This window comes from Zalophus californianus, chromosome 4 (genome assembly GCF_009762305.2).
Source record: "Zalophus californianus isolate mZalCal1 chromosome 4, mZalCal1.pri.v2, whole genome shotgun sequence".
Taxonomy (NCBI): Eukaryota; Metazoa; Chordata; class Mammalia; order Carnivora; family Otariidae; genus Zalophus; species Zalophus californianus.
This window is the reverse complement of record NC_045598.1, coordinates 155,986,175-156,003,093: the sequence shown is the minus strand read 5'-3', so window position 1 is coordinate 156,003,093 and position 16,919 is coordinate 155,986,175. Positions and strand designations below refer to the sequence as shown.

General features: G+C 39.8%; 1 protein-coding gene across 8 annotated transcripts in view; it reads left to right on the top strand.

Annotated features, from left to right (window-relative positions):
- The window catches only part of NCALD (neurocalcin delta), a 373,105-nt gene that overhangs the window by 278,115 nt on the left and 78,071 nt on the right, over positions 1-16,919 (top strand). The window contains exon 1 of one of the 8 annotated variants that reach the window (XM_027622069.2): positions 16,438-16,586. The exons of the other annotated variants lie outside the window; for them this stretch is intronic. The gene's annotated coding sequence lies outside the window, so the exon portion shown is untranslated. Of the gene's footprint in view, positions 1-16,437; positions 16,587-16,919 lie in introns of those variants that run through there. 8 annotated transcript variants of the gene reach the window in all.

The following is a 16,919-nucleotide window of genomic DNA, read 5'->3' as shown; positions in this document are numbered from 1 at the left end:
GGCTGAAACCATAATTATTATTAGGTTGGGAACGACTGGGACCGGCAAAGAGACTCTTTTAATGGGTGGCAGGGAAACAAAATGACAATCAGGAAAGAACAAATTCTAAGGCATGAACTCCTAAAAATGATCTGCCAATTAACTGTGAGAGGATGGCATCTTAATCAAGCGCTTTATCTGCTCCCCAGGCTTCCCAGGGTTTGTCTGCTTGCCACATCAACTAGGGGGAAAATGCTGGTTCCATTAGGTTTGCAGGGCACCTACGCAGGGGGAAGAACAGGGGGGTTCTATTCTGACACATGAATCCTTATCAGAAGTGCTCAGTTTGGGTTTAACCAAGGAACAGGAGCCGTCAGGAGTGTGGGGAGGAGGCAGGGGCATCCTAAATGGCTTCTGTGGTTGGGTGATTAAAATACCATCTTCTGATTTTGAAATGAATAGAACTTTTCAGGAGACCAAGCCATGAAAAAATGAGGAGCTGTGTGGATGTCATTTTTCAAAGAGACTTTTCTGAGTATACTCACTAGGTTATCTTCAAGTCTACGGTTTTGTCAGTAAAAATGGGCAAGAAGCTGACATATGGGGAAGGGTCTGGGGTCCTTTGTGTAATGGACAGATTTTCACCATGAGCCCTAGTTCTGAGAGTTTTCTGTGGTTCAATCTGGACAAATCTGATAGTGAAAGACATTCTAAAGATGTCTAGTGTCTGGGTAGGATGGATTTGCTGAGGTTCATCACGTGATGCTGTACAGCATGCAAGGTGTGCGCCGCTCCCACCTAGGGGCCGTGTGTAATAGTGGTCTTGTGCATTTGTTCTCTAATCAGCATGTGTTGCCTTTAGAGTCAGAAAAGAAATTTTAAGGGTGCCTGGGTGGCTCAGTTGGGTAAGCGTCTGCCTTCAGCTCAGGTCATAATCCCGGGGTCCTGGGATCGAGTCCCTCATCGGGCTCCCTGCTCAGTGGGGAGTCTGCTTCTCCCTCTCCCTCTGCCCCTCCCCCCTGCTCGTGCGCGCGCTCTCTCTCAAATAAATAAATAGAATCTAAAAAAAAAGAAAAGAAATTTTAGAAGAGCAGTACTTTAAAATGTTAACTGATCTCTGTAGAGTTCAGACGACTTAGGCTCCTTTCTGCCACCTGCCAGGTGTGAGTCCTTGAGCAAGGACTCAGTTACGTTGCTACATTGCCTTACAGAGCCCTCCACACGCTGCTCCACAGTCGGCTCACTCACAGTGGGCCGCTTCTCCCTCTCAGCATTCTGCCATCCTGGCCCCTTTTCAACTCCTCTCATGTGCCAGCCTACCTCCCAGCCCTGAGGTTTCAAACTCAACTGTTTTCTCAGGTCTCGTAGCTCCTCAACTGTCTCCCTCCTCTGTTTCTTCTTCATTCATGGGTCATGGTCTCAGGGAGCTTTTCTATGAAATCCCAGGCTGAGTTAGGTCCTCCCGGGCTAGCCCCAGCTAGATCTCCTTCTATTTCACTCATTATTTATTAAATGTTGTCGTTCTTCGCAACTGTAAACTCCATGAGGCCCAGGTCGGTGTCTTTCTTACTCACTGCTGTATTTCCCCCAGCCTAGCACAGTGTCTGGCACACAGAAAGCACTCACTGAAGATTTTTAAGTGAATGAACAAATTGTGCTAGATAATCTCCAGGGTCTTTTTCAGTTTTGAGAAATCCATGACACTAATTCGGTGAAGGACAAAGACGTGCTGATTGTGTTTGTATTAGAGCTCATTTGCTTTCAAAGGATGGAACACCCACTCAGGCTGGCTCTGCAATAAGTGAAGTTACTGATATGATGCTGAGGTGGCTCCTGGAATCTGTGGAGGAACTGGAGCGACCCCAGGGAGCTCAGAGGCTGGAACTGGGTTCTCCTGCCCCTCATCTCCAGGCCCCTCATCTCATTCTCTTGGAAGGTCGCACTGTTATTCATTCCCAAGTGGATTGCTTTGTCAGAAATTTTCCTTTGAATCATGGAACACCACATCAAAAACTAATGATGTAATGTATGGTGATTAACATAACATAATAATAATTTTAAAAAAGAAGTTAAAAAGAAAAAGAAATTTTCCTTTCATCTTGACTCCTGATTCTCCTCCTTGGGTGAGGGTTACCCCCACCCCCCACCCCAATCACTGCTTCTCCCATCCCTGTTTCAACGATCTCTACTGGCAATTGAGGATTTCATGGTAAAATCCCTTATAAAAAATTGTTTGGAGAAAAGGCCAGCATGAAGTCCTGTTGCTCCAGAAATGTTTTTGAATCCCTTCCAGGCCTGGCACAAGTACATCGGGGCACTGTGGGCTCTCGCTTCTTCTTGGCGAGGTTGCTGATATCATGGCTGAGCTCCGAGGATATTGGCAACTTAACGTTATGGGAAACTTAATGATCAAACGTCTCATTTTACATGTAAAAAAAGTCAAGGCTCTAAAAGCTCTGGTGAGGAGCTTGACACACAGACTATTTTGGTGGTGGTGGTGAGGGGCTGGGATTTGGGGATCCCCTGAGTCTCCACCCAGCGCCCTTTTAGTGGTGACATGGTGGTGCCTCTTCAGAGAGAACCTATATTTTGGTTGTTTGGTTGATACCAATATGACAATGCTGTGGCTTCCCACAGAGAAGAGTACAGGAAACTAAAACAGTCTCAAGGTAGGTTTGATAGGATAGACATCCAGGATAGCTTTGGCCATGAACGATCTCATCCCAGCCAGTCTGAGAATGTACCCTTTCCTGTAATGCTGGGTCAGATCTTAACTATAGAGCAGTGTGGTCCCTTGGTTTCTTTTCTTGCTTGCCATTCAGCATGTTCTCTGACCTGAGCCACATTCAGGCCAGCTCTTGAAAATATTGTTATTGCAATGCAAGTCATTTTGTAGGTAAAATTTCTAGAATCAGAGGACTTGATGGAATGACCAAAGGTCAACTAGGGCAACCCTTTGCCTTTTGAGAAGGTTGCTGTGAAGACACTGTAGCAGGTTTTCTAGTAGTGGGTTTGCTTCCAACTGGGAGGGACACTTCCCTCCCCTGAGGCCTCATCACTTTGCTTCTCTTGGGATATTTGCCCTTTTCTGTCCTACTCTCTCCTTGAGTCTAGACTCATCTTTATCTCCCCCATAAAGTCTTGCTTAGAAGGTGTGCTCAGCACAATTTCTCACCTGTATTAGTTTCCTATTGCTGCTATAATAAATTATCCCAATTTATTACCTAACAGTTCTGGAGGTCAGAAATCTGAAACAGGTCTCACGGGGGTACACTCAAGGTATAGACGGAGCTGTGATCCTTGTGTAGGTTTTAGGACAGATGGACAGAATCCACTTCTGTTTTAGTTAGTTTCGATGCTATAACAAAAATGTCTTCGAATGGGTGGCTTATAAATAACAGAAATTTATTTGTCACAGTTCTGGATGCTGGAAGTCAAAGATCAGGGTGCCAGCATGGTCATGCGAGGGCCCTCTTGCAAGGTTGCAGACTTCTTGCTGTATCTTTACATGGTGGAAAGGGCAATGGGGCTCTCTGGACCCTCTCTATAAGGGCTTCATCCTTACGACTGAATCACCTCTCAAAGGCCCCACCTCCTAGTATCCATCACATTGGGGGTTAGGGACATGAACATTCAGATGACAGCAATTTCCTTTCCTTTCCCAGCTTCTAGAGGCTGCCTGCATACTTGGCTCATGGCTCCTTTCTCTGTCTTCAGAGCCAGCAACATTGGGCCAAGACCTTTTCAAGCTGCCATCTTTCTCCCTCTCTCTTCCATTTTTAAGAACCCTCGTGATTACATTGGGCTCATCAGATAATCCAGAATAATCTTTCTATTTTAAGATCAGCTGATTGGCAACCTTAATTCACCCTTGACATGTACAATAACATATTCACAGGTTCTGGGATTGGAAGAGAGATCTTGGCGGGGGATGGGGGCGGGAAGGGAGAGCATTAATCTATCACATTACCCAAACACAGTAAGTGAAGTAAGTAGTCTTCGATTAGGACAATAGTCAAGAAGATGGATACCTCCTTTAGTAAAATGTCTTTCTGAAAAGTTGTAATCAATCATTTTTTTTCTGTAATTGAATTAGATTTTATATGCACCACAGGAAGTAGTTATGCCTTAAATGTTCTAATTAATTATTTTGCTACATTAAGACTTATATACATTTGATTTGATTAAGGCAAGATTCACATATTTTACAGTGTTAGAACATTTGTTTTATATTTGCATCTAAAAAACCTATAAATTTGCAGTTCTTGGAATATGTGGTGTGTGCTTTTTTAGGGATGGCTTTTTTTAGAAGAGAAGCTAATACCAGCAAACTAATAAACTAATGTCCTATTTTCCCTCTTTTGTGAGGAATAAATAATTTAATAGACTAAATAGGATTCTGTGCTTTGGTTTTAACTGTCATTAAATACTATTAAATGGAAATATAGGCTATGGAAACATGGATTCATAGTTCTGCTGAAATTAAGAACTGTTATAATTTACTCTTTAAGGAATTCAATGAAAACAGAAAGTCATACTTTAAGTAAATTTGGTTTTTTAGAAAGCATTAACTTAGGGTAAACTGACCTTAATTAGCACATCTGTTAATTATTATTTAATTAATTGTGAATATTAGCTCTGTCTCTTGACACTAGCAGATGCACTACTAATTTGAACATCATTCTTTATAACCACCTTGCAAGGTAGTTATTAGTGTCTGCATTTCACAGATAAAAAAATCAAGGCTCAGAGAGGTTAAGTAAATTGTCCAAAGTCACCGAGATAAAAAGTCGTATTTGGGAAGCCTACATTTAAATCTGAGTGTACCCAACCCCAAAGCTCATACCCTTTCCATTCTAACATGGCAAGAGTCCTTGATGCCAACAATTTGCACAAAAACTCAACAAGATGTATGACTTTGGGCTGAAGATGAATTTCCGGATTGCTTCTCTCTTCTTGTTGATAAGAACTGCACTTTCAACAGGCACCACAAGGAAACCATCTAGATTCTTCACTCCTTTTGGTTTTATTTCCTTATCCCTTGAAAGTAGGAAATAATAGAATCCTTGATGATTTGTGAAAGTCAGGCTTATAAATGTGCAACAGTATCAGCCTGACAGCAAAGGAAGAGTTAGGGTTCTAAAGCAATCTTTCCAAAAAAGTGAAACCAAAGATCTTATTACAATATTTGCTTTAGGTGTACTAGATGTTGTTGATGGAAAAGTGACATTTTGCAGCTTTTGCTTCGTATGGGTAATTATATATAAAGAGATGATTCTTGGACAATTTTTCTACAAAACAAAATTCTTAGTTTGCTATGAGAAATTCTCTTTGAGAAAAGAATTTCTTTCTCATTCAATCTATGAAAAGACAGGCAGGGTAAAAGAAGAGGCCATTTTTAGTCTCTGAACGATTTTGTTGTCTCTTCTCCCATTTCTTTATGTTCAAGCCATGTGATTCCTCTGTGTCCAGAAAGACTTTAAGGAAGCTTTCATGAATATTATAACTAAAGAGTAGCAGTTTCATTATTTGGAGAAATGAAGAGCTGTTATCTAGCACTTCTTCTGCAATGATTTTGGATACATTACAATTTATTTTCTTCTCTAAGGATTCCTGGGAATTTCATGAAATTCCACAAGCTTTTCATGTGGCATTTCCCTTGCACAAAGTTCCTAACTTTTTAAAAAAATTTTTTGAAGTAAACACTACACCCAACATGGGGCTCAAACTCATGATCCCGAGATAAAGAGTCACATGCTCCAGCGACTGAGCCAGTCAGGTGCTCCATAAAGTTCCCAACTTTTTTGATGGTAGAAACTCTAACAGTTGGGAATAGGTTTAACATGCACAAATTGTGCCTTAAATAAGAACTTTCCTGGGTCACCTGGGTGGCTCAGTCGGTTAAGCATCTGCCTTCAGTTTACATTATGATCCCAGGGTCCTGGGATTGAGTCCTGCATCAGGCTCCTTGCTCAGCGGGGAACCTGCTTCTCCCTCTGCCTGTCACTCCCCCTGCTCATGCTCTCTCTCTCTGACAAATAAATAAAATCTTAAAAAAAATCTAAATAAAAAAAATTTTTAGGAACTTTCCCTTTCTTTCTCACTCTCCCTCTCTCCTCCCTCCCTTTCTCTCTCTCTCTCTCTCTCTCTCTCTCACACACACACACACACACACACACACACACACACAAGTCCAGAGGAAAGTAACGTAGAGCTAGATTGGCAGCTTTTCTCCATGAAGGCTTCAGGACCTTCTTCCAGCTCACTTCTCCACCATCCATCTCTAGGGTATATAACCCACTTCCCCATGATCCATAGTGGTGGCTATCGCCTCCATGCTCCCAAGCAGTAGGATGGTAAGTGGAATGAAAAAGAAAAGTCTAAGGGTTTAGACAAGTTTGTTTGCTCTTTTGTTTTTTAAGGAAGTTCCTGGAAGCTACACATGACACATCTATTTACATCCAATTGGCCTGTCCTTAATCACAAAGCCACAGAGCTACAAGGGGGAGACTGGAAAATGTCTTTATTCTGGGCAGCTATTTCCCAGCTAAGGATTCTATTTCTATGAAGGAGAAAATGGGTATTGGGGGACAACTTGCAGCTGCAGACATAATAGCTGCTCCTTTAGATCTCTGAAGGGCTATCACGTGAACCAAAGGAGTCTATTTACTCTTTGTAGCTTTAAGGAGCAAAACATGAGCCTGATATTAAAGTGATGGGAAAGGGACATTTGGTTCATTATAAGGGAGAACTTTCAAATAGCTGGAATATTCCCACAATGGATGACTTGACATATTGTAATGGAGGGCTCTTTACGTCTGGAAGGTATTCAAGCAGCAGGTACTTACTACCTCTCAGGCATAGTATAGAGAGGATTTCTTGACTGGAAGAAAGATAGGACTGGCTGGCCACTAAGGTATCTTCTAGTCCAAGAACCTATGAAATCTGTTATTTCTTAACATCTGTAGGATCCGTAATGATGTGCTTTTTAAAAATTACAGATATTGGTGATTTTTTTTTCTTGCTCATTTTTCTAGGTGTTTATAAATTCTATTAATTTGTTTAAAGAACCAACTCTGGCTTTCTCATTTTCTCTATTGTACCTTGTTTTCAAATGAATTAATTTCTGCTCTCTTTATTATTTCCTTCCTTTTACTTTCTTTGTTTTACTTTGCTCTTTTTTCCCCCAACTACTTGAGGTAGAGACTTAGAGTGTAGATATTTGGCCTTTGAAAAAATTAAATGCTTGTATTGATTCAAGGTCAAATGAAATAGAATCATGAAAGTAAACCATAAAGCACAATACAAGGGTGCTATTCATACCACTGTTTTAGTGACTGCCCAGTCACCCTGGGAGGACAAGTTTTAGTATGGCTCTCTTTGTCTCTTGCCCTGATCTCTGTCTGCTATGCTGTCTGCCACATTTGGTATCACACCCAACTGATAGGCTTCACTAATTTTTTGCTGATTGGGCTAGTAGTTCTTACAATGCTCTGAGGCATAAATCGCTCCATAGTCTCATCCAATTACATTCATCAAAGGGTTTTTGAGGCCAATCTTTGAGGTTTGTTCTGACCCCAAGAGGGCTCTTTTTAGCTGCCTCTTAGCTGTTTCTCTCTGGTAAACTACTGCAGGCTAGCTTTTGCTCTTCTATTAGCCTCCTCTGCATTTTTACCACCCAAACATCCATTGTTTTCTTTTCTTTTCTTTTTTTGTTTGTTTGTTTAAGATTTATTTATTTGACAGAGAGAGACACAGCAAGAGAGAGAACACAAGCAGGGGGAGTGGGAGAGGGAGAAGCAGGCTTCCCGCGGAGCAGGGAGCCCGATGCAGGGCCCGATCCCAGGACCCTGAGATCATGACCTGAGCCGAAGGCAGATGCTTAACGACTGAGCCACCCAGGCGCCCCTCCATTGTTTTCAAGAGCACCCTTAAACTTGAACTTCCCCACACTCTATTTTAAATAAAGTCATTTCCTTTGGGAAGATCTTCAGAGCTCTCTATCCTTATGGAATGCCTCTCTGAAAAAAAAAAAAAAACCTCTGAGTAACTACTCCCAGCACTGGACAATGGTGGTAGCCTCTGGTCTTCTCAGATTGCCTCTGACATACACTACAAGTGAATACATTCCCTACAGATGAACTGGGCTGAGAGCAATAAGGCCCCAGCTTTTTTTTTAATAATCTATTATACCTGGAGTAGAACCTGGACTCTCTGTAAGTGGGGCCGAGATGGAGGAAGGGAGCCCCCAACCTGTTAGCTGTACTCATCAGGAATTTAACACCAGAACAGGAGAAATGCTAATGGCCTGCCTTTTCCAGGGAGGCATTATATCCTTTGAGAGCTGCAGGGAGAAGGAGCTCAATTTTATTGGTCACAACCTCCCAGGATTTAGCTTCCATCAAACTGAGCTGAGGGATTGGGGGAGAAGTGGGTCATGACTCAAGTGCCGCAGACTCTCAATGTTCTTATCAAGTTTTAGTGTATTTTCTTGAATAAACATTTTTTCATTGGTTATATGCCCTAAGTAAGATTTTCAGAGACTTTATGATATTTTAAAGTATTTTTCACTAGCTATGCTCGTTTCACTGGGGAGCAGGTCCATGGAGCTCCTCAAAGTGCCATTCTAAAAGTAGAACTTGTGTGTGTGTGTGTGTGTGTGTGTGTGTCTGTGTATGTGTGTGTATGTATGTGTGTGTGTATGTGTGTGTGTGTACGTGTGTGTTTTAACATATTTATACATTTCCATTAGTGCTTTAGGTACATGCAAGTTTTGAAGTATTGTATTTTGTTGCTCAGTTCAAAATATTTCTAAGTTGCAATGTAACCTTTTTAATCCATGGGTTATTTAGAAATATATTGCTTGGTTTCCATTTAGAGGTTTTCTGTGTGTCTTTTTAATATTGATATTAGCTTTATTCCACTGTGTACAAAGAGTATACTCTGTGATTTTAATTATTTTTATAATGTGTTGAAACATTCCCGGGTCCAGCATGTAGTTAATATTGTTAAATATATTTGAGAAAAAAAATGTGTATTTTGTAATTGAGATTATTCTTCATATGTTAATTAAGCCAGGTTGGTTAATTTTGTCATTGAAATATTCTATATCTCTACTTTTTTTTCTTATTTGTTTTATGAGTTATTGAGAAAGATATGTTAAATTTTCTACTTATCTAAATGCTGTTTTATTAGGTGCAAATGCATATTTAGAAAAGTGAATTATCAAGTTTTCCTCTATATCTCTAGCAGTATTTCTTGCCTATATTACTATCAACTACTATTTCTTGATAGTAATATTGCTACACCACCTTTTGCTTGGTAGTTTGTATATCACTTCCCGTTTCTTAAATCCAGTAAAGTTAGAATTTGCTTATTAATACAATCTGATGTTTGTTGTCTTTTAATCAGACTATTTAGTCAGTTTAAGTATTTTAGTAATTATTGACATGTTTGAGATTAAATCTTGAATGTTACTATTTATCCTATTATTTTCTTTCTTTTCTTTCCTGCTTTCTTGCTTCATTTTTGGAATCAAGTAATTTTAAAAATTATTTTCCTGATCTATTAGCTTATTAGCTGTGCATTCTTCTGTTATTCTTTTAGTGGATACAAGGATTACACTGTGCATCCTTACCTTATTAGAGACTTATTAATTAGTACTTTTACAGAATGCAAGAATCTTAGAGCATCTTAATTCTATCCATCCTCTCTTACCTTTTGTGCTAACTCTGCCCCATATTTTGAATCTACACATATTTTAGGCCCCACGAGACATCATTTTATGATCAGTATTCATTTAGATTATCTATATAATTGCCCTTTCTGTATCTCTGTGTTCCATCTGAGATTACTTTTTTCTCCCTAAACAACTCTTCAGAAACTTGGTGTAATTCTTTTGAAACCAATTCCCTCAGTTTTTGACTGAAAATGTCTCATGTTATCTTCAGTTAAAAAAATTTAATTAAACTTTTATTTTGTGATAAGTGTAGATTCACATGGAATTGAAAGAATCAATACAGAGAGAATCCAAATATCTTTTACCCACTTTCCCTTAAAGGTGACATTTTGCAAAGCTGTAGTACCATATTACCACCAGGATACTGACATTGATACAGAAGTTGTCAAGGTACAGAAGTTTTCATCACCACAAGGGTCCCTCATGTTGTATTTTTACAACGTAAGTACTTCTCTCCCACCCACAGCCAGTTTAATCTCTGGAAACCACCAATCTGTTTTTCATTTCTATAACTTTGCCATATCAATAATGTTATATAAATGGATCATATAGTATGTGACCTTTTGAGATTAGTTTTTTCACTCAGGAAAATTCTCTGGACATTCACATAGATTTTTGTGTGTATCGGTAGTTTGTTCCATTTTAGTACTGAGTAGTATCCCAAGGTGTGGGTATACTAAAATTTGTTTACCCATTCACCCATTGAAAGCATCTAGGGACACCTGGGTGGCTCATTCCATTAAGAAGCCATCTCTTGATTTTGGCTCAGGTCATGATCTCAGGGTCTTGGGATCCAGCCCCACATGAGGCCCTGCTGTCAGCAGAGTCTGCCTGAGGAGTTCTCTCGCCCTCTGCCCCTCCCCCCACTCATGTGAGTGCACACATGCATGTGCTCTCTCTCTCTCTCAAATAAATAAATCAATCTAAAAAAGAAAAAAGAAAACATCTGAATTGTTTCCAATTAGCAGCCATTACAAAGTAAGAAGCTTTAGAGTACAAACTTTTGTGTTAACATAAGTCTTAATTTCTCTGAAATACCAGGAGTACAACTGCTGAGTCATATGGTAGTTGCATGTGTAATATTTTTGAAAAACTGCCAAACCATTTACCATAGTGGCTGTATCATTTTACAATCCCACCAGCAATGTATGAGTGATTCAGTTTCTCTGCATCCTTGCCAGCATTCGGTTTCGTCACTATTTTTTATTTTAGTCATTTTGATAGTTGTGTAGTGATACCCCATTATGTTTTGTTTTTTTTTTTAACTTGCATTTCCCTTATGGTTAATGATGTTAGAAAATCTTTTCATGTGCTTATTTGTCATCTGTATATATTCTTCGGGGAAATGTCTCTTCCTGTCTTTTGCTGATTTTCTAATTTGGATTGTTTGGCTTACTGTTGAGTTTCACTGTTAAAAAGTCTTCTGTTTTGCCTATAAAGTTAATATGACTTTATGGTCTCACTGCTTTTAAGATTTTGTCTTTGTCTTTAGCTTTCAGCAGGTTGGCCATGATGTATTTTTGTGTGATTTTCTTTGTAGTTGTCTTGTTTGGGTTACATAGGGCTTCTTAAATCTGTTGTTTTGTAAATTCTGGAAATTTCTCAGCCAATTCTCTTTAAATATTGTTTGTGTCCTACCTCTCTTTCCTCTTCTCTCCTCTCCCAAATACACACATTAGCCTTTTCGTCATGTCCCAAATGTCTCTTACACTGTTTTCTATGTTTCCCAGTCTTCTTTTCTTCTTGTACTTCAGTCTAGTGTCTGCTGATCTACCTTTCATTTCACTATTTTTCTCTTTTGGTATATCTTCTCTACTCGTGAACCAGTCTATTGTGTTCTTAATTTCAGTTATTGTATTTTTCAATTCTTTAATTTGCATGTGTTCCTTTTTCATAGATTTAAATTTTTTACAGGTGGAATTATCCCTCTTGCCATTTATTTTCTTGAACATACTAAAATTACAGCTATTTTTAAATCCCTGTCTGATAACTACAAAAGGCGAATCACCTATGGATCTCTCTCTACTGTCTATTTTTTTTTCTCTTGGATTTTGGTCAGTTAGACTTCTCTCTTGGCATGATTAATGATTTTGGATTGAATTGGAAGTGGTGTATGAAAAATGGTAGAGGTTCTATGTGATGTCATCTTTCTTTAGAGAAGGTTAATTTTTCTCTAGAAGATAGTTAGAATAGGCACAAATTACCTTGATCCAGCTAGGCATTGTAAAAATTCTAGGATGGGTACTGGTGTTTGTGAGGGTACATCTTTTTCCTGTTTTCCATTACTTCTATGGCATAGCCTTTAGTTAGGAGAACTGAAAACTTAGGGTGCTTACCAGCTCCAACTCCTTGGAGAATCTTGAACTCTAATTTTTGTCTCCCTAGAACTACAAGACTGCTCCCTTTATGTTTTTATGCTCTTTGCTGCAGTTTTATGCTTTACTTCTTGTTCTTTTGCCTAACGTCAGTTAGGAATTGGCAAATACTTCAACAGGAAAACAGTTCAGAAAGTTATCTATGATACTCCCGCCCCCCCTTTTTTTAAATCAGGATTTCAATCCCGAAAGTCCTGGGTGCTTTTAAATATTTGTACTCCCAATTTTCGTCTCTCTAGTCTCTGAGAATGCCAGAAGCCCCACACCACTTAAGAATTATCAAACAATTTGAGGAGAAAAGCAGCAGATAATGTGGAGAATGTTGGGCTTATATCAATAGGTTTTCCTTTTATCTGAGATCTTGGAACTTAAAGATTTTTCAGCCTTTGCTGCTCTTTGATGTCTTCCAAACACTTTTTTTTTTTAACTCAGCTCTTATTGTTATCTCAGTGAAAGTATTGGTTTAAACACATGAAACTCCATCATAGTGGGCAACAGAAGTTACCCAAGCCAGTTCAATCCAAGTAGTTGCTTCAGTGAAGACTATAATAACTTGGGCACGGTTTTATTCAGGGTATTTTCACTATTGCACTTTGCCCATTTTCCTTGATTCAAATCTTCCTGATTAGATTTTTTTGCAATATTACTCATTAGGCCAAAGCTAGATTGAGATCATTAGAGTTTCCAGGTGTAGAAAAGTTGGCCTTCTCTCCCGCATAAGAAATTGAAAATAAAAACAATCCTTAGGTATAAAATAAACATAAGAAATAATTCCATTCTTTCTAAAAATACATCAAATGTAAATTATTTCCCAGAATTTATGAAACCAGGCTTCCCGGGTATAGATCCTGGCGCTGCCATGTACTAGGTAGGCAAGATACTTGACATCTCTCTGCTCGAGGTTCATCAGCTGTGAGATGTGGAAAAGAGTAGTACCTGCCTCATAGGGTTATTATAATGAATGCTTTAATATTTCTGCAGCACTTAGAACAATGCTTCACATGTATTAAATGCTCAGTTAATGTCAGTTACTAAAAAAGATTATCCAACATTAACAGTAATAGTCATAAAATACATCAGCATATAACTTATGTACCCTCATAAAAAGTAGTCATGATTCAGTAGAGATAAGTTTAATTTACTTGGTAAATTTATTCGAACCTTTTCGTTGCTAGAAAAATTTGTGATAGCTCCACAGTTTTATTTTTATTTTTCCTTCCTTTGCCTTTTTTGGGGGTTGAGGGGAGTCTCCCTCTTCTCTGTTAGTGGGAAGAAAAAGGAACCATTTCTTTCTATTGCTCAGCAGTGATTTCCCAATAGTTGAGACACTCAGCATATTGAGCACTCATTATGTCTTGGGCCCTGGGCTAACCATAGAACTGTAGAAATGAGTAAGAGTCTCTCCTCTGCCTGAAAGTCTTTGTAGACTTATCAGAGTCAGACAGATAAACCAGAAAAGACATACACATTAAGCCATCTACCCTATGGCCGGGAGTCAGAATTTTAGAAAACATTAATTTTATAATCTTCACAACAACCTTAGGATGTAGGCACTGAGGATCAGAGGAGAGAAGTAACTTGCCCAGATGAGATTTGAACCCAATGTCTCCAAAAAATAGGTCCATGGCCTTCCTACGAATGTTAAGATGGGCAAACAGGAACATTTCTACCTAAAAACATCAAATAAAAGGCTGATTATAGTTGTCTACTCATGGCCCATACCACCTGTTAATTCAGATGTGTGAACTTGAATCAGACTCCTTATTTGGGATTTTATCAGTTATTTCCGGCAAAGTGGTCAAACTAATAATAGGTAGCCTTGACATTCATACAGCAAGTGAAAACTATGGTGCAGAACTATTTTTGAATGGGTATTTTTAAATTCAGTGAATCATTTTCACCAAAAAAAAAAAAAAATGAGTTGTCATTTAAAAAATAAAATGACACATATTCCCTCAATGTGGTGGGCTGTGATTAGAGAAACCTTCTTCTGTATTTCCTATGATATTTTCAACTACATTTGGATTAATTAACCAAACTGGTAGAAACCTCGGCTCCAAAGAGATCATCATTGCGATTTCAACCCTGCAGGTGACCGGTAGCTTCTTTAGCTGTAAGAAAAATCTCTAATCCTAGGTAGTTTGCAAAAGGAAAATGAGCAATAACAGGTTGGAAGCATGCTACAGAAAGGAGGATTTACACACATCCACTTTCCATTTGGAAGGTCAGTCCACTGATTATTTTAACTTACAATGAGTTTCAGCCCGAGTCAATATATAGTAAAGTGTACCTAAAAATGATTAACATAATAAAATAAAATTTAAAAAATCCGGAAAAAAAGTAAAAAAATGATCGAAAATTCAAAATGAAAAAGTGTTAGTTTTAGCTAAATTTCAAACTAAATTTCAAATGGAAGCCCTGGATTTTCGGCATTTTCAGAACCGAGAACTTCTTGTTTCATGGGACATCACCTATTGGCAGAGCTTGGTACTGCAGCTTTCCTCAGATGCTGGAGCTGCAGAAAGAGAAGAGTTGCTCAGGCAGCCAAGGATCTGGAGTCAGAGAGATGCTAAAGCAGGCAGCTCACAGGACGTGGGGCCCTGGGAGTCTGGAAAGACATGCTTTCTCTCCTCTCTTCCCATTCCATTCAGTACCTACGATGTGCATTTCTGAACAGAGACCTAGAACTGTAACTGGAACAAACTGCAAAATGGTGAATTGTGGCTGTTGCGGAAATCTGCCCCGGGGGAGACCTCCCGACCCATTTAGATGGACATTGCGTTCCATGAGCCACTAGTTCTTGTGCCAACAGGTAAATTCCCACCTGTCCTGTCTCTGAATCATTGTAGCATGGCAGCTTGCTTTTACTTTTGCACTGCTGCAGCTAATAGCATCAGGACAATAACCGTTGAAATACAAATCTATCTTTTCTCCCAGTTGGGGCTGGGATAGAAGTGAAAGAAGAGGAAGCTGGAATAGGAGGATTTTATAGCCACATTTTGGACATTGGTCTTACTGTTCAACAAGAAGCAATTTCTGACAATGAAGAAATTTCATTCTTTTCAAGTGGCACAAATGTAATCTGCTCAGGTGGTTCAGCTTCCATTTATATTTGTAGCACCCTGGAGTAACTCTTTTTTTTTTTTTTTTTAAGAGCCAGAATAGAAATCTTGATCACACTAGCGTGGAAAGGTCCTTCGGGTTCTGAGAGCAATCTCCCCCCCCCCCCCCCCCCCCGCCTTTTAGCCCTTTTGCCCTTTGAATGAGTATACGTTTTCTGCATGTATTTTCCAGAATACCTTCCTGTGGCATTCATTTCATTCTGTTTAATTGGCTTCCTGTTAATTGAGAGGGAGGATGAACTGGGAAATAAGCACGTGTGCTGAGTTAGAAATAAGTGGGGATGGTCCTAAAGGAAATGAAGCTGACGTTAGAAAACGTGCAGGACCGTGCCTTTATTCGGCTGCTCTAGGCTCTCACCGCACTCTGCATTTGTGGGGCATCCACCCATTTGCTCCCTGCTGAGCCCCAAAGGGCTGTGGACGAGAGCATTTAGGAGGAGATTTGGCACCTGTATGGTGACCTCAACACGAGGGTCTAAACACGAGGGTCTAAACGCATTCTAAAGGTACTCACGAGGTCGTTTTAAAGTGGTGCAGTTTTGCTACTTTGGTCATCATTCCCACGTAGACATTTTACAGTGCAGGACTCCGGGAATTCATCAGCCCTTTCCCCCCAGCCCACTCGGTGTCAGGGTCGTTAGATCCTCTCATCCATCTCTGGGCCACTACCCCCATGTTTCTTGGATTTCTTTCCATCACTTGCACGGTCTCAGGACATCGATGTGGATTCTTACGAGGTTTTTAAGATATCTTTTCTTCCAACTCCCCGAGTTTCTGTTTTGATCCATTTGCTTACAAATAGCTTTAATTAGCTCAGAAAACTACCCCCAGAATTTTTCAATTTCTTTCCTTCTGTTCCAGAGAGAGACACATGCTTCATGCTGGTGATAACGAGACCAGTGGCAACTTCAGAGTGGCATGCACTTTCCTGCAAGGAACTGTAAAGAACAGACACCAAAGTCTTAAAGAGGACAGTTGTAGGCAATGCTTTGAGTCACGACTTCAGAGGTTGAGGTTGTCGGGGAGCTGTCCGTGATGATTGTGGGGTGCGTGTGTCTACACACACATGCACACACACACACCCTACAGTGACAGATGACCTATTGAAATAATTTCAGAGCTGTTCTGTGGTTGCTACGACAACCAATGCTCTCTTGGCTTTCATCTGGCCATGTGACAGGGACTTTGACGTCAGCTGGAGGCAGAGTCTGTGGCTGAGTCCACACAGTCAGAGGCCTGGGAGAATCTGGTGGATGCTGACCACTCCTGCTGCTGCTTGCTCTGTTCCTGCCGCTGCTCCTACTGCCGCACCCCTGCTTCCCCGGGGCGACAGAGCATGGACTGTTAAATCTTGCACTTCTCCGGTGTGAGGTAATTAGCCTGCTTTATACACAATAGTTAGATGTTTGATAGATTACTGCAGTTTTCCCCTCTCTTTTACCTCCTCCAAGTTTATCGTCATGAGCAATGATTGTTGTACCAGGGGAAAAAATGTGAAGCAGCTTCTAGTTGCTAATTTTGTGCGTAGTCTCTGGAATTTGGTTAAATTTGGATTAATGTTCTCTGAAGTAAGTTAAAATATAATCGCCTTTCTTGCTCAACACTTGCTAACATGACATTATTCAGAGATACGGATTTTGCAGCTTGAGCCAAATATTCCCCGTTGAATTCCAGGAATCTTCCCTTTCAGCATTGTTTTGGGTT